The following is a 20,599-nucleotide window of genomic DNA, read 5'->3' as shown; positions in this document are numbered from 1 at the left end:
TTTTTATTGTCCACTGAGATAAAGGGTTGTATTAACCCCAGATTTTCTGTTGATTTGTTTTTCTTTTTTTCTGTGAGGCCTAATGATACACGGGTGGCATGGGATGGGGAGAGGAACAGAAAGTAGATTTTAACAGCATGAAAAAAAACACCTAGAGGCTCAGGTGCCTAGAGAAAAAGGCAGTTTTTGAAAATGCCACAACACCCACCTCTACTTCACCTGCCTGGATTTCTAGGCACACAAATGCCTTCCAAAACCCCTTCCCCTTTTGTTGGCCCCAGGTTTGCAGAGCCCAGGTTCCTGGACCCCCAGTCTGGTTTCCCAGCTGGGTTCCATCTCTCCCTCTGTGCAGGGTGAGGGAGTGAACCAGCCTGCTGCAAACGTGCTGTATGTTCTAAAAATAAAAGCCTGGATTCAAACATGATGTATCTCCTTTGATTTCCATGCAGATACACCAGGAATGAATGTATCTATTATGTTGGGGTCTGCTGGAATGTTAATTTTGAAAGTCATTTCTCTCAATCTATAATTATATCTTCTTTGTCAGAAAGTAGGCATTTCTTAGAGCAAAAGGGATTAATCTCAGTCACTGTTTTCAAACAATTTGAGTTAGGTAGTTTCTGTAAGACTATCATTTCTTTTCTTTTAAGCCAGTTAAATTTTGCCTGAGGCTAATATTTTATACCCAGAGTAAATCTTACTAAAATTAAGAAACAGAACATACAGCTGCCCTTTTTCCTGGCCCACAGATGTTACCAAAATCTGATTAAAAAACCCTTACTCTTCTGCTGCACCTTGTTATTAGTGTAATAATCATTTTTTGCCAAATATCTGGCAGAATAGGGTGGAAAAAAAGGAAAAAATATGAGGTTTTGATAATCAGCATCTTTGAAAAGACTCGTTGAACCTAGTGGGAGAAATGAGGACTTGGGGTAATCCATGTGCTGAAATATTTTTGCTTCTTTTTCTAGAAAATGTGCAATTTGGTCAGGCAGAAAAAATTGAACAGAGCCTTCCAAGCAATAAATCACTGGATTGCTGGTGACATTCATACAATGCGGATATAGTGTTAACTGTATGAGTCAGACAGCCCTTACTGCACTCAGCCTGTTCCTAGGAGGTGACCTTGCCACGGTGTAGTAATCAATCATTCTGGCACAGGACACACTGTTTTTGTTTAATATTACACTATTGGAATATATAGTAAACAAAGTGCAAAGGAAATTTCGAAAGCAAGCACTATACAAGGTGTGCTGTAATATTTTGCAGCCCGGGGAGTGCCACCAGCATCCTCTGTGCTGTCTGCTTGCCTCCAGATTACCAACTTTAGGCTGTTAGCAGCAGCAAAGCAGATGTGACTGTGCTCAAATACTTCACCTGTCTGCACAGCTCGAGAGGAACAATTCAATGGAAATATGAAGTTAGGATTACAAAAAAGATTTACTACCGCAGACACTGCAGTCTAACATTTCTTATTTTGGCACTTTTATACAGTGTATACATCACTATTTTCCCAGCTGTGAGACAGAACAGCAACATCCCTGACTGCCTGACAAAAATTAAGCAAACAAATCTTAATTAACCAGTAAAAATTCTCTTAGTGTACGATAAGCGAAGTGCTACTGCTTATAGCCAAGAGGTTATATTGGATTTCCATGCATGAGTTATACCACGAGCCAGTTAATTCATGAAGTTTGCTGTCAGTGAATAGGGTAAAGGAAGACAAAGGCAAACTCTTTTGAATGAAGGAGCTCTAAGTGAAATATATTTTCTTCTCACTGTTTTCACATAGAGTCGAGGTGAAAGATAATGCAGTGGTAATTGAGTAAATAAAACTACCTTGTCAGGGAGGTGGCACTAATGTCGAGTTTGTTCTGGGTTTTTGCAAGAGTGAACCTCTATGTACACACCACAAAGAGCTGAGGAATCAAGTCCATTATGCCTCAGATTTTGTAAGGTATCAATGTGGACATACATCATTTTTTCAATACTGCAGCCTACTTTTATTTTCTCCTGGTCGTGGAGCCACAGGTGAGCAGGATGACATTGAGAAGTGATCCAGGGTGACCAAATGTACCCTCGTGCCCTCACGCCTACAAAAACCCCCAAAAGGGAGCAGAGGCAAGCTCTGAGCACACAAAGTTTTGGCCCTGGCTTGCAGAGGGAGACAGTTGTGGTGACACTTCCCAAGGTGATCTGTAGGTTTTCTTCAAAAGGGTTTGATGCTCTTTCAACTTTAAACAGTTGAGAAACACTGCTCTAAAGTGTCCATCAACAGGAGATGAATTGCTCTTTCATAGCGCCGTGCCCTGCCACAGCAGGGTCGGGGCTGCCGTGCAGGGTGGTGGGGCTGTCCCCGTGCCCACCCCTCCTCAGCTGGCCTGGCTGAGAAGAGAGGCATCTGGCCAAAATGTTCCCGTTTTCCTCTTTTTCCACAGCATTTGGGTAATGCTAATATTTTACTCCTAGGGGAATGTGATGAGTCCGAGTCAGCAGAGCCACAGTCCAGCTTTGGCAGGGAACGAGATGGGCAGAGGTGACCCTGCACCAGTGGTGAGAACCAGGCATGGGAGGCTGATGGACTTGGAGCTTTAGAAGCAGTGCCAACATCTGCAAGTCTGGTAAGTTCCACATCCTCACTTCTTGCCCCCAGATGCCTCCAGGGTGATTCTGGGCTGCACAGCCTGTGGGTTGTCAATGCCACATATGCACGGGAGGACACAGTTTCACACAGATATGGTTGTTTCATACCTGGGCAAAAATAATGTTGCGAGCTGATGTTTCAGCCCATACCATGGGTTTATGTTGCATTTGCTTGGGAACCAGAGCCCAATCCATTTCTAGCCAGAATAGTGGCTTATGGACAGGTTGTGCCTGCTTGCAAGAAATGTGCTGACCAACCCTGTCAGCCAGCCCATGGAATGTGAATGTGTGAATGTGCCTCTCTTACAGATCTATGTATTTCTTGTTGTAATTATTGTCATCCTTTTGAAGGGGTCAGCAGGTGTTGGCATCACAAGTGGCTGGTTGTTTTCAAGGGAAAATTAGAGTTGCACTGAGCACAGAGGCATGGGATGCATGAAGCATGCTCAGATTCTGAATCCTGTCTTTTCATGTAGTGTTCAGATTTCTGAATTTCAGCCAAGAGGGGGAAGAAAGGGGAAAGAAGTTTCTAAGTGCTCTCTCAGTTTGTTCATGAGCTCATAGGTTTCTTTAGTTTCACTGTGTATGCAACAGAAAGTAAGAAAACCCACACTTCCAGCAACAGCTGAAATCAGTGTAGGTTTACAGGGGTGCACCTGAAAGGAGAATTTGGCATAGTATTAGGGAAAGCAGCAGAGTAAATGTTTTTCCCAGGACATTTAATTCTGCAATAAAGTTCTTGGCAATAACATTTTTGTTTATCTGCCATCAAGGTTAAAAACCAGGCAAATGATATTTTCCTGGATGAAAGTATTGCAGAAATATCCCCCAGTTAGCTTAAAAACTGTTCTGAAACTGTCGGTGTATTAGTTTCAAATATGTATTGTGCCTTTCCACAGTAAATGTTAAATTACTATAAAGATGTTTATTGATAGATGCTGTCTGCTGACATTGAGTTTATTTTATGTTTAAATATTCCACAAATGTATCCAGTCAAATGTTTTACATTATGTGAGTGTTATCTATACTTTATCAGCCTTCACGTGAATAATGAGCAGCTATTGTCAGACTCTCAACAAAGACTTAAAATTACAAAGTTCTGTTCAGACTTCAAACTCCCACTTTCTAGGTTAATCAAAGAAGGAAACCCAGGGAAACACACTGCCAGGTTAACCTGGATTCAGTGCACAAACACTATAAAACCCAGCACAGGTTCCCTCCCAGAATTGCATTACAAACCTATTGCCATGCCTCAAATCACTTGGGAATGATCATTTTCGCTCCAGTACCGCTGCAGTGTCCCACCTCCTGCAGCAGTAATGGGTGTCAGGTACTGTTTGGACTAGAAAGGATTAAGCTATCACCCCCCTGCTGTGTGTTAATTTATTGCTTCAGACATTTTCATATCTGATTCATTTTCGCCCGCTCTGCTCCCGCTCGGTGAAGTTGTGGCTCAGGGCAGCCAGCACCGTGCCACGGCTTTGCTCTGGCATCACCCTGGCCCTGCCGAGCTGCAACGAACCCCCCGGCTCCTCAGGAAACCAGAAAGGAGACTGGGAGGCCATCCAAGATCCCAGTGCTAGACATCTTGCCATAATGGTGTTATTTCCTCAATAAAATCAAGGGTCGCCACCACAAGGCACAAGCTGCAGAGAAAATATTGTGTTGAGGGTGTTTTATTTTTTTTTTCTCCCCTGTTTTTCTTTAGTGATTATGTAGAACCTGCAGAAAAGGTGTTTATTTCTGTTTGTAAATTGAATGTGCTGGGTGTTTTTCTCCAGCTTTGCCCCAGGCTCTGTTGGATGTGATGATGGAGCTGGGGGAGCATACAGGAGGGAATCTGACTGGAAAACAAAGCTGGTTTGTCATGTCATGCCTCTCACAAGTCCCACTCCGTGCAGGCAAAGCAGGAGTTAATATACATGAAACAGGACGAGTTTAGTAAAAAAGAAACTTGCAAAAATAAATAGCAACCTGGCTGGAAGCACCAGGGCCATCCCCAGCGTGCAGGTCCATTGAGGCCACCAGCCAGAGCACAGAACCAGACCCAGAAGAAGCCACCCCCCCCCTTCTTTGTCCCCTCTCACCTCCCAAATTCATCCCTCTGGGACTGTTTTCCTCCATCCCTTTTCTACCCTGCCTGTGACACGTGGGTGATGGGGAACCTCTCCCTGTCACACCCGGGTGGCACATGGACACCTCTGCTGGTTTAATTTCACACCTATCTATTGCACATACACAAATAAATTCTCCCATACCATTTTATTGAATTTCTAGTAAGTTGGCAGACTAAAGTGATTTTTAACACTTCTCAATTGGATTTATGATTTCTGTGTCATCCACCCTGCTTCTGACATTAGGAAATGTTCAACATGAGGGAATCATTCACTGGTTCTTTTAACTACACTATAAAACATTTTAGTCTCCTTTCTTTCAGAAATCCATAAATGGCTAATTTAATCACAGCCTTACAACAGAAGACCTCAGTTTCTTCTGCTAATTATGTGGCTGAGTTTTGGCACTTAGATCATAATGACGTGCTGGGGACAGGTAGGGCATGGACTTTGTCACCAAAGGCTGGATCATGACTTGGTTTCCAGAGCACTGAGGGTCACCCGTGCTTGGCTCTTCTCCATGAGGCACAGCACAGCATTCCCAAATGGTGTTTTTAGGAGATCCAGACAAACCTGAGAGCCTCTTCCATTACACTTTTTCAAAGCTGAGATTTTCCAGCTCTCTTTCCCCTACCTGACCTACTTTGTTTTCCTGACAAATTAAGACCAAGCCAAACACACACACAAAAGAAAAAGAAAAAAAAAAAAAAAAAAGAAGAAAAAAAAAAGAAAAGAAAAGAAAAAAAAGAGCAAGCTTTACAATCCACGTGCACTGTGGTGTTGAGTGAGCTTTCCTTTCTCCAACCTCTGTCCAGCTGAAGCACGTCTGAATTTCAAAGGTACCCTGAGTGGGGTGGTGAGAGGGCTGATGGCTGTGTGAAAGTACACACACCCCTGCCAGGCAAAAACTCCAGATAATTGCAACTATTAAACCTTTTGCTTGCCTGGCCTCCTGAAACTTGAGCTTGCAGGGTTTTGTGCATTCTAGGAGGTTCTACATTCTGGCCAAAACAAGGAAATAAATTCAAATACCCCTCAAAACCCAGCTCTTTGACTTGTTCTATAGATCATGCCCTAATTCACACTAGCAGCTTGATCTCTTTTTAGCAAAAATGCACACGGGACAAGTGGTTACAATGTGATAATGAAGGGAAGGTGTGGATGCCTCATCCCTGGCAGTATCAGGCTGGATGTGACTTTGAGCCATCTGATCTAACGGGAGGTGTCCCTGATCACCCAGGAGAGTTGGAGCTCAGTGATCTTTAAGCTCCCATCCAGCACAAACCATTCTATGATATCAGAAGTGGTGTGGAAGAAAATATCTTCTGCTTTGGACCTGTGTCTGTAACTCTGAGCAGTACTGAGCTCTTTGGCACCCCAAAATTGTTAACCTGTCTGTGCAGGTCTTGAGGGCATGTTTCTTTCTCTCTGCTTTCCCTGGGACATCCCAAGCCCTGGTGATCCCTGAGGTCTGACCTCCCTTAATATCACTCTTTTGGTAGTTTTAAATATTTTTTTCCAATTTTTTAAGAAAACAGCATCTGTCACATGCAGCCTGCAGCTCCCCCTGCCTTGGGTCTCAGCCCACCTCTAGAAGCCCACCACTTGCCCCATCCCCCCTCATACTCATTGTTCTCCTCCCATCCTTACTCTTGTTCCATTTTTTAACTCTCTTTCCCTGCTCATCTCTTTCAGGAATGTTTCCTGCATGGGTTCTCATTCCCTTCCTTCCTCCTGCTGGCTCTTCCACACCCCCCATGGCACCCGATGGGGAACCCCAATTTGCTGATGTCACTGCATCCACCAGCTCTATTCCATCCCCAAACTTATCTTAATCTGTAATAATCAATATCAGCACGCAGAACCATATGCACCATTAGCTACAATTTACTTTTGATAATCTCCTGTTTTTCTTCATTAGGTTACTGCTCCCATCACCAAGTGCTTACCTGGGGAAGTGCTCGGTGATGAACAGCCATGGTCCAACTTATTTCTCCTGGAGTCCCAACCCCAGGATCTGTCCTCCTGCCTGAGCAGGCCTGATTTTCTTCTTGAATGACCAGAAGTCATTTTTCAGTCAAGTTACTGCTGATTACCTGGGGGTAAATGAGGCTCCTGATTTCTGGGAAAATGATGAGAAAGGAGCTGGCTAACTGGCAGGCAGCACCAAATTCAAGAAGCAATAGGTGTTTGGGGAGCAAAGGTTAAGTGAGGACAGTGAAAACACAGGGAGAAGAGTTAATAAAACCCTGTAAGAATTATTATTCCTTAACTAGTTTTAATTCTCAAGGGTTAAAAAAAGGATGGGTGTGTAACGGTGTGGAAACTCAAGCAATTGTCAGAGCCACGTGCTCCAGTATTTCCAGACATAATTTTGTATCTCAAGATGAAAGACCTTTGGAAAAGGCACACCAACAATATTTCAAGAGAGTAAGTGGGAAACCCAAGACGAGTGATCACAATTTACTAAAATCTGGTCACTAATAAGTGATAATTCGGTGCATTTGCCCATTAGAACAGCCCAGCCACAACAAACTCTCTCTCCCACTCTTGCTTTGCCCTTCTGAGATGTTGCAGGCAGCTGGGCCTGACTTGCTGATTTTCTGACCCATGCACAGTCCCACACCAAAGCTGAATTTAGCAAAGGGGTGGGTGCTGTGCTAGGTGCAAAGACACCACAGCCCTGGGGAACTCGTGGCCTTTGCTCAGCCCCGGGTCACATTTTAGGCATCCCCTGGACCCTTGTAATGGCAGCAAAAAGCCTCCCAGCCCCTGTCCCAGGAGCAGGACGTGTAGCAACTCTGTATCCACAGCCTTCAAGAGCAGGGGAAGGACATTCCTGATCCCCCACGTGGGGAGCAATTTTCCTCTAGTAGCTGGGAATTTTTAATAAGGAGGTTTTATATCACTGTGCAAGGTGCACTTAAGGGAATGTGACACTGTGTGACAGCACTGAGATGCTGCAAAGATTTTGGCGATTTGGACAGAATTACAAATTCTTCTGGTGCAGCTGTGGATGGGTGCAGTGCAGTAAAAATTAACATATAACTAATAACTAGCCCAGCATTATAGCAAGTATCTCATGGTGATAAGCTTCCTGATTCTCTTCAACCCACTGAAGTTGAAGGAAGAGCAAAGACCTTTTCAAGCTTACTTTATCTTCTTGCTTCTTAAGTGAGACTAATCAAGTTTATATCCTTTTAGCTTATTATTAGCCCAGCAGAGCTTCTGGCACTCTTTACAGCTTTTTTGACATGAAAGTTAGTTACACCTACTGTACTTAGCATGACTTCACTTTTCTTGTGATAAATCCTGAAAATTAATATACTGTATCCTCCAGATTACAAAATTAAAGTGTCCTAGACATTGTGAATACTCTGGCTGTGGAATGCTGCCAGTAAAAGAAAAACTAATGTCTTAATGATCTTTGTTAATAAAGAGAAGAGACTCAGTAGTAAATTTTCCTGGTTAATATGTCAGACTTTCCCTTCTCTTTCTTAGCCTAAGTGCAAACTGACAGATAGTTCAAAATTAGAGGCAAAGCAGAAGAATCCTTGAAAATAAAAAGCACTGGCCATAGAATAATGACAATAATAATAACAATAATAATAATAATAATGAAAGAACCTAAGACTGCAGAGAGTCCTTACGCAGCCACAGCTCCCGCTGACTTTAATAGGAAGTTTGGCTGCAGGAGGAATGCAAGCCTGGGCCCTCAGCACTGAACATAGGTTAAATTCTTTCTTAAATTAAATGAAGGATAATAATGAAATCTTTTGTTAAATTATTTGCTGACTGGGCTTCCTGATTTGGTGAATTAAGAGAAAGCCAGTCTCTGAAACAAGTAACCATTCTTGTTGCAAAGGGGAGCACTGGTGGCACTGGTGACTTATTGAACACAGATCTGCTTAATTACAGTTCCCACTGTTTGTTAAGATAACGAGTGCCAGCTGTTTGATGGCAGCGGTGCCCACAGAAGGAAAAAGTGCCTATCTTTGTCATTCCAGTGAGGTCCTGGGTCAGACCTGGGTGTCTCTGGAATTGTGGAGGGAGCAGCACAGCTGAGCAGTGCACTCGCAATGTGTTCCGCAGGTTTGGGCAGAGCATTTCCCGGTGCACGCCGAGCTCTGCCAGCTCTAGCTAAAGCAACTCACCATTGGGAATATAAAGTCAAAGCAGAAAAATTGAGCATTTAATGGTCTACCATTATTGTTGAAATCACAATGACAGGCCATGATCTTCAAGTACGATTTTGATCCTTACGTTGTAACCGAAATTACAGCATTTCATACCCCGACTATATTATAGGGAATAAAACATCTGTCTAAATATTGGAGAGATAAAATCCTCAAAATAAAGATATTTGAGAATATCTTGCGCAGAGCACCTTTCCACCTGCTTGCTTAGTATAATGCAGTCATTATGGCAATAAATGTTTCTAATAAAGTATGAAAATGGATTGTTTGCTTTGCTGCTTGTATGAACTCTCATTTCTCTTTTTATTATCTTGAATCTGACATTTGCTTACCCTTTATCAGTAGAATATTTAATCAACTCCAATCTGTAAGAAGCAAGAGGAATTTCTATTTTATTTAAAACCTGTCCCACATGAAAAAGGACTGGGAAATAGGTCAGGCAGTGTATGGGAAGTGTGGAAAGTGTTAGAGTTACAATGCTGAATATTTATCTAGTCTACAAAAGAGACGGTTCTAAACTTGTACAATAACATGCAAGTCTGCTCCTATTGTTTAAAGTGCTGGTGAAATGATTTAATGGCTTAATGTTTCTAATTTTTATCCACAGCACAGGATCTAGAGAATTAAACCTCTGTCAGCTTTATTTATTTTCTCTGTCAGAGTATTTTCTTGCACTTTTTGCTACATAACTCTTCAGAAATGCTATATCCGTATCGATTGTAATTTCTTCGGGCTCTTGTCCAAAATTCTCAACGTAAACAGTCTGCGTTTCCTCCCCATCTGTATTTTGGCTAATCCTGTGTTTTAGACAATCTAATGACAAGTGCTGGTTATCTGGAGCTACACGGTTTTCAAACCAGCACACTATGATTTATGGTTCTTGCTTTACAGAAAGTATCACGAGCTCACAGAAGTGAAAGCTTCCAAATAAGCACCTAACTTTTGTAATAAATGCAGCTAACAACATGTCTGCAAATACAGAGCAAACAGAGTGAGTGATGTCTTATTATGCAGACCACAGTTTGACTTGGTCTGGTTTTATTTATGAACATGTCCTGCATCTGTTTCAAATTTCAGGCCCGTTCAGTTTCTCAAATGCTCTCCCGAACAGGCTTGTGCTGAACATTGTTAATTACACTAATAAAATATTTGTATCAATTTTGCTAAAGATCCGCAATGCTTCTGCTGCAAGCAGACATTTTTAAATAACTGAATTAAGAGAAATAATTACAGCTAGCACTGGAATGGTCAGAGATGTCCAGATTGTATAAAAAAAAAAAAAAAAAAAAAGGAGGGGGAGGAATGGGTAGAGTGCAGCAAACTGTACAAGAGCAAAGGGACATATGATTAAATTAAAGGGCAATGCTTTGTGAACAAACAAAAGGAAATCCTTCTTCATACAATACATAGTCAATCTGCTGAATTCACTACCACAGGGGGTCATTGAAACAAATGCTGTGGCTGGGTTTCAGGGCGGACTGGATAATTTTATGACTGTTATTAAAATACGTAGCCCTGGAAGCTCAGATGATGATAAGGGTAATCAAAACCTGGGCCTCAGCCTGCGAGATGATTGTTGGAGGCAAAGGGAGAGGAGCCTCGCCCTCTGTGATGCCCCAAACGAGCTGGCTGGGGCTTTACAGGGGGCTTCACTGCCCTTTGAAGAGGCAGATGCTGCCCACTGGGCTCCATCACTGATCTCCTCCGGTGTGACAACTCTGTGCTTCTCAGTAAAAATAAAACATGAGACCCTAGTGTGAATTTCTAAGCATCCCCCCCTTGCCACCGGTTCCTCAGCATGCAGTGGTCTTTGAGGGATGTGGTTGCCTCAGCTTCTTTCTGTCAGGCATCTAAATAGTTTATGCAGGGCCAGGCTGATGTGAGGACCTCCTTGTGCATGGCCCAGGGAGGTGCAGGGTCTGCCCGCTGCTCCACCGGGCTGTGGAGCAGCTCTTGGCCAGCACGGGCAGTGTTTAACCCTCTACTGGAGGGCAAAGCTTTAAATGGTTTTTTCTGCCATGAAGTCTTTCAGCGTGGTCTTGGCAAGCCTGTGCTGAACCAAATGAGACCTTGCTCCTTGCCTTAGCTGGGAATTTCTGTGTCTGTGCTGCTCAGGTGTGGTACAATACCTGCTCCCCAGGGTTGTCTCTCTTGTGATGCTGCAAGGAGATGGGGCATACCCTGCACCCCCCTACAGACACATCCTGCACTGTCCCCAGAGCCACCAACCATATGATTGGTAGTTATGTAAAAAAAGAAAAAAGAAAAGAAAAAGGAGTGACTTACAAAAAAAAAAAATAAAATTAAAAAAACACCAATGAGCTGATCCTGCAGGATCTGAGAAGCATTGGGCTGAGACTTCCCATGGGCTGGGCAGCTGGTCCCTGGGGGGTGGATCCAGCTGTGTCCAGCTGTGCTCAAGGTATCCCCTGAGTGTTCCTTGGGCATCAGGGGGCAAAGTGGCAATCCTGGGAGTTTGATTGAGCTGATGCCTCAAAAGCCAAGGCAACAGTTGGCATTTATTTGTACCCCTTGTTATCACATGGCGTGGAGAAACCCAGGGCTGAAAATGGAGAGTGTGTCTCTGATCAGGGAGGCTGTCAGAGCCAGTTATGGAAGTCTGATTTCTTATCTGATTTCTTACTTCTGTGCAGGAGAAAAAGTGACAACTTTGCCTCTCAGTGTGTCACTCTAACACTTCCCAGCCTGTTCACTTGCTGGAAAGAGGATGGTGGGAAAGGAGAGAGTCTGAACGTCTGCATCCCTCAGCAGAGGACCACAAGGTGATGCTGGAGGGGCATTTGGTGCCGTGGCAGGATGCAGGGGCCAGACTGCTTCACCCCACATGATTTCAGGTAAAATTTCCTCTAAACATTTGCAGTCCCTGCTCTCACAATCAGCAGCATGGGGTGGTACTCTCAGCTTGCCTGCTGTTCCCAGAATCTTTGTGCCCATCCCTTGGTTTTCATAGAGTTCATTGATTTAGAACCTGATTTAAAGATGCTAAAATCAATGAAATAATCACGGTCCTCTTGCCAGCTGTTTTGGTCACTGCTCTAAACTTGGTTGGTTGTTTTGCTGTTGCTAGCACAGAATAACACTCTATCATCTGCAAAATATTTGCCACTCTTCAATGTTTTCTATTCCATATGAAATAGACCTGGGCCAATATGCTGCTCCACAGAGACAAGGCACTGTTCCCAGTGCACGGGTGACCACTGCCAGGATTAACTGTACCCATTTTCTAAGATTATATAGCTAGTTCCAGTATGTTTATAAAAAATAAATTGGTTAGTCCCAAGTAAGCCAATAACTGGAGTGCTTGTTGGAAGTCCTTGTAACCTGGCCCTACTTTTTGAGGTAGAACACAGGACTTTGTCACAGCCCTGACAATGTCTTATTTACTTCTGGGTTTGAGACAGTGGTGAGGTCTTCTATGGTTTTTGACTTCAATCTTTGGGGAAAAACAGGTAAAATTGCAGGACACACTTTCAAAAAGGAGCAGTGAATGGCAGCTGCACTCTTATCAAAATGGTGGCCTCTTCCTGACAGTCCCTTAATTTCCTTGGGAAGAAATTTTCAGTACATTGTGTGAAAAAGAGAATACCTTGAATAGGAATTAATGAAATAGTTCAGAAAACAGAATGGCTTTTGTTTTCCTACATAAAAGTTTGTGTAGGGCTTGTTAGATTAAAATGACTTCGGGAGAGAATCTCCCACTCTGCAGATGTGGGGTGAAATGGCAGGAAAATGTAGTGCTTTTTGTATTAGTGTGTTAAATGAATTTGAGTGTGATCATACCCTTACATTATGAAGGTGAACATGTGATTCTTGTGACTCTGTGTCCTGATGCTGAGGAATTGCCAGCTAATCATGATCACCTCTTTGTGTACCTGGCTAAGGACCAAGTTTTCAAAAGCATCCCATAAAGGGGTGCACGCTAAATACGTGCATGTTCTCATCACATCTCCATGTGCAAGACCACGTGCACATTCAGACCAGATAATTACCTACCCAGTTTACTCCTGCTCAGGCTGCTGTTTAATGTAGGCACAGAGAAGACAATTTGCATACCTAAGTAGAGAGTGAGCTCCAGTTCTTCCTGCTCAGTTTTTCCTATGATCACAGCAACTGGAGATGAATAAGACCTACTACGTCCCCTATACCTCCTTTCCCAGAAAGAGTGCTCCCTGATGGATAATTACCACTGTTTTGTCTCTGGTTTTAAATGTCCCAAACAGTGGTTCTTCCACCACCTCCCTGGAGAGCCCCTTCCACTTTTGAGGCCACTTTTGAAAATTTGGCCTCACCGGAGCGCTCGAGCTGAGAAATTCCCGGTGGCCCAAAGAGCTGAGACATCTGCTGAATTCCTAATTGAATTGTTGGCTGCATTCAGCAGGGTAAGAGCTGGGACTGACCAGCTGTGCTGGTACTGGTGTTGTATTGAAATCCATGGGAATGCCTGCACTGCAGGAAGGGGTGTGCTCCCTGCCCACCTGGTGTAAAGAGGAGAAACAGTCCAGCATCAGATTTGAACTTTTTTGTCTGGTCCTTAACAAGTGAGGGACACTGGATTTTAAAGCATTGTTCAGCTGTGAACAGTATCTGCTACTGGAAATAGAAAATGGCCTGTGAACAGACTAAGAAACTTTGGTGGGAAGGACATAGATTACACCATTTTTATTATTTTTTTTTTTCTTTTTCCTATTTCCATTTCCGACTTCTCTTACAGGGCCAGTAAAAAATGGCAAAATTCTGATACAAGGTAATTTCAACCCCTTTTTAGCTTTAGGTCATCTTGAAAAACTAATGTAACCATACTGTTCTGGATGGCATTTGTAAATTTTTAATTAACGAGAGAGCAAATAATAATTACTGCTGGAGCCATTCAATTAAAACATGTTGCTTTACAAACGTGGTTCACACGCTCCGTTTTATGAAGATCATGTCTAGAAATGTGCCACAAATACTGGCAAAAGAGCAAAGCCCAAGTATTTCCCCATCATTATACAGCAGCACATCTTTTTTTTTCTCATTTTTTTCTTATTTAGATTCTTAAAGCTTGCGGTCACCTAATTCATGTGGATAAGGAATATGTCTCTTGGTGGTTTTGCTAACAGAATATTTTGAGAATAAGAGACTGAAAAAATAACAAACAAACATTCCTTACAAGAAAACCTTGCCCTTCTATATAACATGCCTAGGAAAAAATTGTGTCTGGACTTGCTGTGAGACAGTAGAGAAAATGGAGAACAAATGCATGTGCCTGGTCTGGCTAACCTAAAGTTAACTCCACATGTCAAACTGATTGCCTGACACAAGGCAGGCATATTCTGTGATGACAAACAAATAGCACCTCCATCCTGCAGACATCCCCTAATTATAAAAGAGAAATTATTTCCCATTTTCATTGCCAGCAAATGTATGTTACTCTGGTGCACCATAATTTCAGTCTAAGTGCTGTATCAAAGTTTGCTGAATGTGAAGCACAAAGTATGTTAGACGTTAAACTGTAATTACAGAAGGGAGTGGATTTCTAGAGTATTATGTTTTTTTGGTAATATTTTATTTTATTGGTTTTCAAATACACTTAGACTGCCAGACTAAGCAGGCAGAATAACAGCAACACAGAATTCCAGAATAACATATGACTTTAATAAAATAAAGCAAGATGCCTTGCTTCACTTGTAGAGCTGAAAAGAATTGAGGCCATTACTGTGCTCTGAGCCATGGTCCCATCCAGACCTGGTTGGATGGAGACCCAGGGGACCAGGCACCCAGGCACAGATGTCCCCTTAGGCAGCTCACCCCCACGCCCACCTTTCTCCTCCAACCCCACGTTTTGTTTCCCTTTGAGGCAGCAGCCAGCTCCTTCCATGGTGCTGGGCCAGTGCTCTCAGCTTCCAGCCCCTGTGCTATGGCAACATAAATAATCCCCAGTGGTGTCAAAGGAGGTGGTGGCAGAGGAAGATGAGTAGGGACACAAGAAACACAGAGGGGAACATTCAGTCCCCACGTGGTTTTTGGTTGGGTTACACTTTCCCTTAACTTTCTGTGCCTGTCCCAGGTGGTGAGTGCAGACAAGTTCAGAGCTTGCATCAGGAGTGGGATCAGGGATGAATCATTTGCTGGGTTTGTTTCCCTGGGTTGTGCAGGATGGTGCAGAGCTGTGGATCAGAGGAGCAGCATCCCAGTGCTCACACTCCTGCCTTCCCATTACAGCACCAGCACTCACCACTTAGCCCTTTGTGCTTCCTCTAATCAGCCACACTCCTCCTCTCCCTCCCTGTGTCCACCTTCCCACACATCAGGCACTGCCAGCTGACTCCTGGAACCTGTGGGGCTGTGGGGCTGGGGACATGAGACTGAGCCCTGCAGCTCTATAGTCCCAGTGCATTTCTGACAGAGTTCCTCAGGATGCCATTCCTGCCTGGAGATTGTATTAACACTATTTCTGCATCACTCTTCTTGCTCTGCTTTACCATTCTTTTTTCTTTTTTTTGTTTTTTTTTTTTTTTAGGGGGGAAAGATCAGTATCCTCCAGAAGGAAGAAATACTTGGGGATAGTGCAAGGGTTGTTGAGTGCACACGAGACAGGAGACTTGTTTCAGGATAAACTTTTCATCAGGGTCTGTAGTAACAGGACTCTCCCATACTGAAAGAGAAACAAGCATTTTTGGGTTCATTTCTTCTTTTTGTATCAATTAAGTTACCCTTAACTTTGTGACTTGCACACCCACTGAGTATCTCAACCCAAAGAGCAGGCAGTAAAATGTCCCCACAGCTCCTCCTTTCCTAGGGACAAGAATCTCTCATCAGTGAGAAAAATGCCTTTTTTCTTTTTTTTTCCCCCATCATCTTTACTTGCCTTTAATGTGCATCAGCTTTTAGTACTTGTGGAAAAGCCCTGAATGACAGCCTGGAACATTTCATTTCTGGGAAGGAAATGGCTGGGCAGAGGGAAGGCTCTGCTTTCCCAGAGTTGCCTGTGGATGCACAACCTCCACAGCTGAGAGATGTTTTGCAGGGTTGGATCCAAGTGCTTGCTCAGGCTCTGCTACATCCTCCAAGAGTCCCACATTTGCATGTTTTGTCCTGGAGGTAAAACCTCCAGTGTCTGAGCTGCTCTTTCAGCCTAAAATCTCCTCTTAGCAACAGGATTTATCTTGTGAAATCAGTTGATTTTTAGGTGTAGGAGCAGAACACAAAGCTGCTCCTGGTGTTTACACCAAAAAAGCACGGCCTTGCTTCTTGACAGTGATTTATGCTCTGAAATCTCAAAATGTCTTTATTGGCTCTCTTTTCTGATAGCACAGGCAGAACTATTGTGCTCTGAGCCAGAGCTGCTCATACTCAGCTGATACTGAGTGCTCCTTGCCACACTGGCAAAGACCACTTCCACCCCACCTGGTTTTTCTCTCCATAAATAGGAAGGGTGCTAATGAAAAAATGCTTTTGTTCCTTCATCTCCCACGAAGCCCCATGTGAGCCCTTCTTTCAGCTTTAAACTCTTTCCCCTCACCTTGTCACTCCAGGCCCTTGTCCAAAGTCCCTCCCCAGCTTTCCTGGAGCTCTTTCAGGTACTGGAAGGTGCTCTAAGGCCTTTGTGTAGTGGACTTCCAGGTGCTGAGTCCATTCTGGGTGATGTGGTGTTTATCAATACTGTTTGTTTATTAATTAGCCTGCAGGAAGAGCTGTACTTCACACACAAATTAGAGGCTTTGCCCGGAAGAGCTGGAGTAATACTTTTCCCTCTGAGTTGCCTAATGCAGCTACTGAAAGACTGCCAAAGGTTTGCTTTCAGAAAGTTCCTATGGGCAAGATTTTTATAATATCTTATATCCCAAATGGGCTTTATATGTTTCCTAGAAGCTTGATTTTTCTTTTTTTTTCTTCTTTTTTTTTTTTTTTTGGAAAGAACAAATAGCCCCAAACCTTTTACGCTTTCCCTCCTGCATCCTTCAGGTGCTTCCCATTTGCTACCTGATGCAGGAAAGCAGCCTGAGGAGGGCTGGGTTTGGAGGAAAGGAGAGGATGGCAGTGGGAGGCAGGTTGTCCATCCACTGCTGTCACATCCTGGCATCCCTGAGCTGCTGAAGCTGGCACACAACCTGCCCTGGGCACCCAGCCACGCAGCAGATGGGTGCAGGGGTGTGAGGTCATGTCGGGGTGTTCAGTCTCTTAGCAAAGGGCAGAACTCCTGGATAGGTGTTTTTAGGGAATTTTTTTTCAGGGGATGTGCCCCTGATGAGTGGTGGTTTTGGTGGCAATGCAGGAGGCCCAGAATTTTCAAAGAAAGAGGGAAGATCTGAAAGCTTCTCTTGCTTGATGGCATCCTGCCAGAGAGCCCTATGTGTGGGCATGGATCAGGTAGGTACCTGGGTACAGCTGCTGTGACCAAAAGCCGTGGTATTTTTCTGATACATAACCACTTTTATTTCTTGTACCCTTTTTTTTTAGTTGGTTGCTGAATATTATGCTGGTGGCTGAAGTTCTTGAAAGCCTTGATTTCCAAACTGTGGGTTATTTGGCTGTGGTGTGGGACCTGTGCTTCTGGGGGCAAAAATTATGCATTCAGGTGAAAGGATATGTGCAAAGATAAGATCTCTATATCCTGAATGCTCACTTTTAGATCTGTGTTGGCTATTGATCCCCTTCAGGATTCAATACATAAAGAAGCCCTGAAAAGCTGGTGGTGTAGAAGGGATGTTGAGCTGGATCCTGCAGTGGGAGATACCCACATCCAGGTTGATTCCATCCAACTCCACCAAGCAGATGAGGAATGCATCCAACTTTAGCTTTGCAGTATACAGGAATTATCTCCTCTGTCCTTAAAATGGCCCTTCAGAGCTTCTCAGGATGATCAGTTCCCAGAGTTAGGTGTCTCTCCCATCAGGCAAGATGGATCCAGGCCCTTTTCCTTCTGTGCCTTGGATCTGGACCAACTGAAATGACATGAGTGTTGGCAGATGTATGTCTAATCTGTTCTTAAAAACTGCCAGCGAGTTTCACAACTTCCCTTGGTGATTTGCTCCAGTACCTAATTACCCTTTCAGACAGAAAACCTCCCTTCCTGCAAGTTAAAACCTGTTTCTTGTTGTCCAGCCCTGCTTGGACATGGGGAGAAAGTTCTTGTTGCTTTATTTAAAATAACTACTTACCTATACATACTTTCATACATTAAAAAAATTAAAATAAAAATAGGATTGTGTATCCCCTTTCTACATTAAGCAAACTCATCAGAACTTTTCTAAAGTGCTTTTGACTCCCTGTTATTTTCCTTTGCAGTTTCTTTTTTGAGTTTTCTTCATCTCTTTGTTGAAGTCTAACAGCAAGAAAAGCACATTTTATTTTCATTAAGGCTGTAATGGTGCTCTGCAGAGATCCCAGAAAGTGTTTTGCCATGCTATAACAGCACAGTACTTGTTGACTCGTAAACACTTTGAGGTCTCCTGTAGCCTCCAGGTCACTTTCTGGATCCTTCCACCATTGTATTGGTGTGGATTTGATTTTCCTTCCTATATATAGTGGCTGAAACTCATCTTTATTAAATGTCATCATTAGGATGCTTTCTCCAAAATAAATTTGAATTTTAATACTTGCAATCTTTCCCAGTTTGGTGTCATCCAAAGTGTACTCTATTCTGTCATCCAAGTTGTTAATGAAATATTGAATAGCATTGGATCCAGGACAGGCTCAGCTGGGACCCTGCATAGTGTGTTCTCCAGCACTGAAAAAGAGGAATTTCTGTGTTTCATGTAGAGCCCTGAGTGATCTAATCCAGTGGATTATATGGCAGTTGCAAGAGACAATGAAAAAAGAAAAAAAAAGTCTCAACCTCCCTTTTTATAAGTACTCATTTTTGAAGTGGTGTTATATAGCTTTTTCCATTTCATATCTTGAAGTCCTCTCAACATAACTTTGCTATATTTTATGCCCTTGGTTTTCTTCTTGAAGGAAAAGAATTCCTCCTGCCTTCTATAAATAGTCCCCCAAGGTTTTGAAGTTCAACCCTGAATTAGGGAAATAGAGGAGCAGAATAGTTAAATTCAACTTTTTGTGGTATTTGGCAGATTTATAATTATTTTTTTTTTCCCAGCAATAGCCTAAAAGGCATCAACACATCTTTACCATGACAGCTCTGATTCTGCAATGGAAAGTAGGTAAAAATCAAGAGAAAGAAGGCAAGAAATCAAATTTTTAATATAAAACTCTGGCATATTTCAGCTAAGCTAAGCATTTTTAAAAACAGAGTATTCTGAACTTACAAATTTCTTCTTTCCCTAGTGCTAAGTACATTGCTTAGGAGAATGCTGCTGGATTGGGTTGAACCATCCCCATCCCATTCATGGAAACTGCCTGGGAAGAAGCAGAACCTCCCCAGCCCAGCCCAATCTGAACAAATGTGCATTAAATCAGAAAAATGATGACATATCATTAAGCCTTGAGAAAAACTTCAAAGGCTGTGGAGGTTAAAGAACAGTTTCAGTCATAAGACCTTTTTTATATATTTCATTTCCTTCTCCCTTCAATCCATGCAAGACATACTCTGATGATTTTATCACTGAAGTTCAAACTTCATTTGTACCAGATTTAATGGATGCAAAGTGTCCAACCAGTCCCAGTTACACAGCCTGGCTTCCTGCACAGCACAGGTCAAAGCACCTCACCCAGTTATTTCTGCAGCTTGGTTGTGCTCACTCCAGCCTTGTTCCAGGCACTCAGAAATCAGCATGTAGACACATGAAATATGGCCCCATAGGTTCACAAAGAAAAAGAATTGGTTAAATGCTTTTGCAGTGCGATGCAATAGATTTATTCTCTAACATTTTTTTTTTTTTTTTACCCCCTCCACTTTTAAGAAATAATTAATTTTCAGAGTTTGGCCAGATAAAGCATCTGGCAGAGTCTGGAAGGAGTAGCAAATGGACTGCACAGCCCTGTTCAGGGGAGGTTTGTAATAAACCAGATTGTATAAACTTGCATCAGAACAATCTGGGTCTGCACCTTGTGGGACCAGCAGGGTGCATGGGGACCACTGGTTCAGGGGTGCCCTGTGCCTCCCCTTCCTGAACCTGTCCCCCTTGCCAGTGGTGGTGCTGGTGTAACCTCCTGATCTCTGGTCTCTGCAGTCCAGGTAACTTCATGCCTTGGTGTTTAATAACATTTTCCCTTTTGCAGACTTACAGGACTTTGTTCATCTTCCCATTTAATTGGAAATGAACCAAATAGACCTGAGGTTATTTTCTATGTCTGGTTCTATCAAGTCTTTAACCATCCACCCAAGGACAAATTTAAATTTGTGTCACCTATTCTCTCACCCACTATTTCATGAGGAACTCTTTCACTCACTACCTCTGTTAGTAGCATTTCTTTTTGAGCCAGAACTGCCAAGGCTCCCACAGAAGTCCCTCCCAGTAATGTTTCTCTATCACCATTAAGCTCTTGGATCCTAACCTAAACCTGACCCTGGAGCCTGCAGCAAGTCCCTTGCTTACTCCAGCTGCTCCTTCTTCCTTAACTGTCTTCTGGTTTGTACAGTCTGGCCCCTGCTCTTTTATCTCTTTATCTATATTCTTTTCCCTCACTTTTGTTTTGTTTCTTTTTTTTTTTCCCTTTCTCTTTATAAACATTACATGTGATTAT

General features: G+C 43.0%; 1 long non-coding RNA gene across 1 annotated transcript in view; it reads left to right on the top strand.

Moving 5' to 3' along the window:
• Positions 1-20,599, top strand: part of LOC139798076 (uncharacterized) — a 38,656-nt gene that overhangs the window by 2,926 nt on the left and 15,131 nt on the right. Inside the window, exons 3-4 of the long non-coding RNA XR_011726710.1 lie at positions 2,470-2,621; positions 11,608-11,808. This is a non-coding gene — a long non-coding RNA (uncharacterized lncRNA). The remainder of the gene's footprint in view (positions 1-2,469; positions 2,622-11,607; positions 11,809-20,599) is intronic.

The sequence above is a fragment of the Heliangelus exortis genome, chromosome 7 (assembly GCF_036169615.1).
Source record: "Heliangelus exortis chromosome 7, bHelExo1.hap1, whole genome shotgun sequence".
In the NCBI taxonomy this organism is placed as follows: Eukaryota; Metazoa; Chordata; class Aves; order Apodiformes; family Trochilidae; genus Heliangelus; species Heliangelus exortis.
The sequence above is the reverse complement of the archived record's forward strand: the minus strand, read 5'-3'. Positions and strand labels throughout refer to the sequence as shown.